General features: G+C 45.7%; 1 long non-coding RNA gene across 1 annotated transcript; it reads left to right on the top strand.

The window, feature by feature from the left end:
- The first annotated feature begins 2,549 nt into the window (after positions 1-2,549).
- LOC122077545 lies at positions 2,550-4,143 on the top strand. The gene is made up of 2 exons (XR_006139822.1): positions 2,550-3,096; positions 3,244-4,143. It is a non-coding gene; the product is annotated as an uncharacterized LOC122077545 (long non-coding RNA).
- The last annotated feature ends 2,758 nt before the right edge of the window (positions 4,144-6,901 follow it).

Raw genomic sequence — 6,901 nt, 5'->3', positions numbered from 1 at the left:
GCAACTACTACAACCTTCTTTGGATAGACCAAATGTCTTATCCGCTTTACCATTAATACATTAGTGAGAAAGATAGCAAGAAATACGCATTCATAATACATGTTAATTATTATATCTTACTTCATTTTGTGTGGGTATGTATTTAACATTTGAATTCTATTTCCTACCACTCTGAAGAACGAAAATAGTGAGCATCAAAGAACTATATAGCTGGTAGCTCTAGATCTTATTGTGTGTTACAATATCAATGATGCAATTTTTTGCTGCACGTTTCCGCTTGGCGTAGATCTACAGAACACAGATTAGAAGCTGGCCCGGAGGGAGCTTCCAGGACCAGGCTCCAATGCCAAAGTCACACTCGGTATTGCTACGTAGAGTGTTTAGTGGAATTGAGATCTTACCTCTAGGGCTGGTTGGCTGCCCCTTATATAGAAGATTTGAGTCTGTCTTATTGGTCGAGCAGCTCAAACGTGCGTCCATGAGCCTTCCCCCCATTGGTGATACTATCTTGCATGGCTGCTTACCTGGCTGGAGTCATAACGGCCAACCTAACTCGCTTTAGTATCCCTTAATGGCTAACTTGATCAAGGTTAGATCTTCTAACGGTTAACTCAACCAGGGTGAACTTAGGTTAGGTAGCTTGGGGGTTAAGTAATCTCATTTGACCATAGTTAACAACCCAGGGTTAGGTAGCCGTCGAATCCCGATTAGCTTTCTTGGATAGAGTTTCCAGAGTAAGGACCTCCCTTTGGAGTTAGTTAGTGGGTTGGGAACTTCCTTTGGGAGCTATTTGGGAGGTCAGGGGCTTCCTTTGGGAGTTGTTCGGGAGGTCAGTGAAGTGGGGTCGAGGAGCTTTAGTTCGTGTCTATCGAGACTGTGGGTGCAACCACACGACCATTGACTAGTCAACAAGTGTATATGGTCATAGGCCCCCCACTCCCCCAGCTCCCAGTATTGGAGTTCAGGGAGTAAGTACTGAAATGGCATATCATATTCCCCCCACTCCTTGAGCTCCTAGTATAGGAGTTCGAGGAGTATCCTCTATGGTGGTGATGGGCTGGGTGTACGGGATTTGATGCTGTTTTAGGCGTTTATCCTGCCTTGATATTCATGCTTTCGGTAGTTGTGATATGACGGCTATTCCCGACTTGCCATAAATAAGGGTCTAATCATGGGTGGACATGTCAGTTTGGTAATGGTGCAGCGACGAGGGCATGGATTGATCAGATTCTTACCATCTCGATCATGGATAGTGTAGCATCCAATGGATAGCATCTTCTCTGGAAGGACTTGTGTTTCTTCGGGGGTTTGTGAACTGATAAACCTCATTTCATCAAACGGTGCTTTGGAACTGTCATCGAGGCGTCAGTAAGAGGGTATTTATAAGGTTTGGCTGGGTACTTGGTCTGCTTGGTTTCATCTTTGCCGGACTTTCTTGTAGTTGTCTTGTCTTCAACAAGGTTGTCGCCGTCCTCAACAATTTTTGAATGATGCTCTCTGGTTCTCAAGTTTCGAAAGACTTGGTAAGCCTATTCTTACCACCCTTCTCTATGTGTAATTCTTAGGTTTATGGGATCTAGGATGTCGAAATCCTCTTATTCTGAGAAATCTTCTGAGTCTGTTGCCGGAATGCCTCATGAGTACATTAGGGTCCGTAGTGGTGAACGTTGTATTCAGGAGAAAAATTCCTGCCATGCCCAAGAGGGCACGGTCGAAGTTCTACTTTGGGGTTCGAGACCCTATGGTAGGTCTATCAGTAGGCGAAGTTGCTTCCAGAATCTCCCCTATAGGCTTGTAGAAGTTTCATAGGGTGTACCATATACCTTAGTGGAACTCCGTGTTCCAGACGCATTAGAGAGGGAAAATCATCCCCGCGAAGGGGAGATTAGTATATACGAGGCTGCCCTCATAGATGGCCTCCGTTTACCCTTTCACCCCTTCGTCTGTCAGGTACTGAGGCACTATGGGCTTGTACCTGCCCAGCTGGTACCCAACTCATGAATGAGTTTGTTAGGGTTCTATATACGTTTGAGATTCCTGAAGATAGAACCCACTCTCCGATTGTTCGTGTCTATGTACTGCCTTTTTTCCCATACTAATTGTCCTCGGTGGTTCTATTTCTAGTGTCGAAAAAATGAATACCAAATCATTGACGGTATACCAACCTTTGTTCCCCAATGGAAGGACGGTTTCTTTTTAGTATGTCTCGACCAGTTGTACAACATTCCGACCAGGTGGTCATTGTTAAACACGACCAAGGTGAATAAAAGGTCCACACTCCAACCTGAGGAAGAAGAGATCATGACACTATTGACTGGTAGTGCTCGGGTAGTCCTTGCCTTGCAACTAGGCCTTGACTAATACCTATTGAGGTATGGTCTGAGTCCGGGTAAGTTCCATTAAGTCTGTTTAGGTCATTCCTGTTTTATGCTATTGTGTTGTCATATTGTTGGTTTTAACTCACTGTTACTTCCGTGCAGCACCAATGGACCCGAACTTCATGCTTAATATAATGGACCTAACTTTGCGACAAGAGGCTGGTCAGGAGCAGAGTAGTGGGAGCAACCAGGGAGGCGCTGAGCCAAGTAATCGACTGGAGCAAGATGTTGTCCCTGCCAGTGGTGGCAACGAGGTTCCACTGCAGGAGGTACAAGTGGAGTTTGAGGATGAGCTCCCTATCTCCTAGGTCGTGTCGAGAAAACGTAGGCACGAGGAAGAAAACACCACCAATCAACAGGAGGGTCGGAGTGGTGGTCGTGATGGTCAGGGCGACGGGTCTTAGTGACTCTCTAAGTTGCCTAGTCTAGAGATAACCGGTGCGGGCACCGGAGTTAGGACCGGTACCATGGCTTAGGCAGCAATGGTGGGTCATCGGACAACTTGCTCAGGCATCGTCAGAAGGGGAAGATGGCAGTTGCAACAAATGGGGAACCATATGTTCCTCAGTATGGGTTGTCAATCGAGCAATCCATTTTCGATGATCTCGAGTATGCTCGGATTGTCGTTTTGGAGGGTTCGTTACCCAAAGACAAGGTGGCGTACAAGGAGGCAAGATTTTGCAAACTCCTTGGCCAAGCATTTACCTATGTGGCAGAGGTAAGCATTCCCTTCTTCCTTCTTCTAATTTCTATCCTTTTGTTTCGTTATGTCTGACTACTTTTTCACTACTGCTCCGTACTCTTGGGACAAGCCTTGCTTGGAGAAAATTTTAACCGTGTTGATGAATTTTATATCGCGGTTAAGGATTGTGAGAAGAGGTTTAATGAAGGCTAGGCACAGGCATCTGAACTTAGGGAGACATTGGATGTTGTGGAGAAGGAGAAGTAGAAGTTAGAGCAGTAACTTGGCCAACGGGATGCAAAGATCAGGGGTTACGAAGTCGGAATGAAGAGTTACAGCATCAGAAACTTGCTGCTATGACCAAGGTTGTGGCTGCGGAGGAGGTAGTGAAGAAGAGGGATCTTAATCTTCATCGACTCCCAACGAGCTTGATACTGAGGTGAAGAGAGCATGGTTCTGTCTGCTGCTCAAGAGAATGAGAGGCAGCAGTTGGCCTCACTTAAGGTGCGGTTAGTGGAGGGTGAGAGCAGCACTATAAGGAGGTACAAGGAGTATGAGCAGTATAGGACAGAGGTGGCTCTCGCGGGTGTTGCGGTTGTATCTCCAGGGCATGTTAATGGTTCGTATGGAGGCAGAACGAGAAAGCCCTAGGATCAACTTGAGCGTCCTTTTTGCTGAGTGCGAAAAAGCCAAGCTCTTGAAGGTCGAGGTGCCTCCGCGATCGTCAGGCGACACCAGGCCAAATGAAGGAGAAATTTCACCACCATCTGACCATCTGACCCTCAGAACATCATACCTACATCGTACTCTGCTCATGTGCTTCCTTCCTCAGAGCCTAATGTTTTGATGCTGTCTTCCCTTGAAGATGCCCCTGTTGCTGTTTGTGGAATCGAGGCTACTTCCCCTGCTGGTCCTATGTCTGAGCTTGTTCCTGGCACCACTGTTTCTCTCCAAGATTGTCCTGCGGTGGATGCTGTACCTACCGTTGCGGACTGATTTTTTCTTTGTTTTTGTTTCCCTGCTTGTAAGACTCATGCTTTCTTGTAAATGAGTGAATCATTTTGTTAAATGGATGAATCATTTTAGAATCGTTTTGTGTTTAAGTGTTGGAGCTCGTGTTAGGTAGAATTTGTGTAACTTTTAGTACAACCTAATCCTTTGGTGGAGGTTGGGTGACCCGAATCCTTATTGTGCTTCAGCTCATCCCTTGGTGGAGACCGAGTGTTGCAAGTCCTTATTATGCTTGAGCTCGTACCTTGATGGAGTTCAAGTGTCTCAAGGTCACCCTTATGCTTGAGCTCGTACCTTGATAAAGGTCGAGTGTCTCAAGGTCGCCATTATGCTTGAGCTCGCACCTTGATGAAGGTCTAGTTTCTCAAGATCACCATTATGCTTGAGCTCGTACCTTGATGAAGGTCGAGTATCTCAAGGTCGCCACTATGCTTGAGCTCGTACCTTGATGAAGGTCGAATGTCTCAAGGTCGCCATTATGGTTGAGCTCGTACCTTGATAAAGGTTGAGTGTCTCAAGGTCACTCACCCATCTGAAGTAATATAGCGAGAATGACAGTCTTCGCAATGTTCTTCATTGATGTATTGACTCTTATAGTGAGCTATGAGAAGATAATGAGCAAACTTGATAAAAAAAATTTGCTAGTAGAATCATCGGAGATTTGTAGAGTTCTAAGCTTGCTCAATCTCCTTCCCTTCCATGAATGATAAGCAGCATGTACCTGGTTTGATGATCTTCATAACACGATAGGGACCTTCCCAGTTCAGTGATAATTTCCCCTAATGTCTGGGATCTGATACCTCTACTCGTCGCAACACTAGATCGCCGATCTGGAAGTGTCGCTCGGTGACTCTTTTGTTGAAGTGTCTTGCTACTCGCTACTGATATACTGCCATCTTCTCTTGTGACTGATCTCTTATCTCCTTTATTGAGTCGAGGTTGTTCTGGAGACCATTTGCATTTTCTTGCTTGTCATACGTCTGTACTCAGAGTGACACTGCTCCAACTTCTACTGGGCTGAGTGCTTCTATGCTATATGTGAGTGAATATAGGGTTTCTCCTGTGGCAATTCTTTCTGTCATCTTGTGGCCCAAACAATACTCAAGAGTTCCTCTGCCCATCTTCCCTTTGCATCTTCGAGTCGTTTCTTAAGCCCTTGCTATTGGTATTTTCTATGAGCCCATTTGTCTGAGGATATCCTATTGCACTTTTCCTGTGGTCGATTATCAGTTCACCGCACAGCTGCCTAAAACTTCTGTTGTTGAACTGTTTGCCATTGTCAGTGATCAGCACACGAGGTATCCAAAAGCGAGAAAGACCATCGCCGATTTAAAGAAGGTTGAAGTTTTTGCCTTCGTGATGGTCGCTAACGGTTCAGCCTCGATCCACTTTGTGAAATAGTCTATTGCTACAATTACAAATTTTTGTTGCTTAGCAACAGTGGGGAAGGGCCCCAATATGTCCATCCCCACATAGCGAAGGGTATTGGGCTGCTCAGGGTGTTCAACTTCGTTGTAGGCTGTCAGGGTACTGGAGCAAAACATTGGCATTTCGGACACCTCCTGGCATATTCTACTGAGTGCTTTGTCATTCGTGGCCGGTAAAATCCTTATCGCAATATCTTGTGGGCTAGAGCTCTTCCACCGAGGTACTGCCCACAGATCCCTTAATGGACCTCCTTCATTGCATACTCAGCATCTCTTGGGCCAAGACATTTGAGGAGTGGACTAGAAAAGGATCTCCTGAGCAACGATCCGTCTTCAACTATCATGAATCTTATTGATCAGGTTTGGATTTTTTGGGCTTCTTTGGGGTCTGGCGACAACACTCCTTCTTTGAGGTAGGAGATGATAAGGGTCATCCAACTATTTTCTTCATCAATTTGCATCATTTCTTTCTTGCTCAGGCTGGATTGAGGAATGACCTCGACAAAGATTGCCAGGGTGATGTTCGGGCATGGGGTAGTGGCCAATTTTGAGAGTGCATCTGCCAGGGTGTTCTCTGTGAGGGCAATCCTACTTATGTCTACTGCCTCAAAGGTCACAAGTAGGTCTTTCACCATCTTGAAATATTCTCCCATCCGATTCTCCTGAGCTTCATATTCCTCAGTTACTTGTCGTATGGCCAATTGAGAATTACTGTGGACAGACAACCTTTATACCTTTAATGATCTTGCCAATCTGACTCCAGCTAAGAGGGCTTCGTACTCTGCTTCATTGTTGGTTTCCCGAAAGGAGAAATAGAGAGCACATTGTACTTGAAAACTGCCTGTGCTGATTAGAATCACTCCTACTCCACTTCATGCAGCGCCCGAAGATCCATCTACAAATAATTTCCACATAGCTAGAGCTCCTTAGTTGGTTTTTCCGTCATCCTGTGGTTCTCGATCATCATTTCCATGTTTGTCCCCAATTGCACATTCGACCAAGAAGTCAGCTAGTGCTTAAGCTTTGATCGCTGTTCATGAGTGGAATGTAATGTCAAATTTGCCCAGCTCGACTACCCAACCAATCATTCTTCTTGAGGTGCTAGAGCTTTGAAATATTCTTTTTAGTGGCTGGTCGGTCAATACCGCGATGGTGTGGGCCTGAAAGTATGGTCGGAGTTTGCGCGCTGCAGTGACCAAGGCATATGTCGTCTTCTCCACCCTTGTATACCTCAATTGTGCATCTGCCAAGACCTTGCTCACATAATATATCGGTTGCTGACGGATCTCTTCTTCCTTTAGCAGAATTGTGCTTATGGCCACTGGGGAAACTCCTAGATAGAGCTGCAGTACATCTCCTTTTGTAGGTTTGGTTAGCAGCGGGGGAGAGGATAGGTATTTTTT

This window comes from Macadamia integrifolia, chromosome 4, assembly GCF_013358625.1.
Source record: "Macadamia integrifolia cultivar HAES 741 chromosome 4, SCU_Mint_v3, whole genome shotgun sequence".
In the NCBI taxonomy this organism is placed as follows: Eukaryota; Viridiplantae; Streptophyta; class Magnoliopsida; order Proteales; family Proteaceae; genus Macadamia; species Macadamia integrifolia.
The sequence above is the reverse complement of the archived record's forward strand: the minus strand, read 5'-3'. Positions and strand labels throughout refer to the sequence as shown.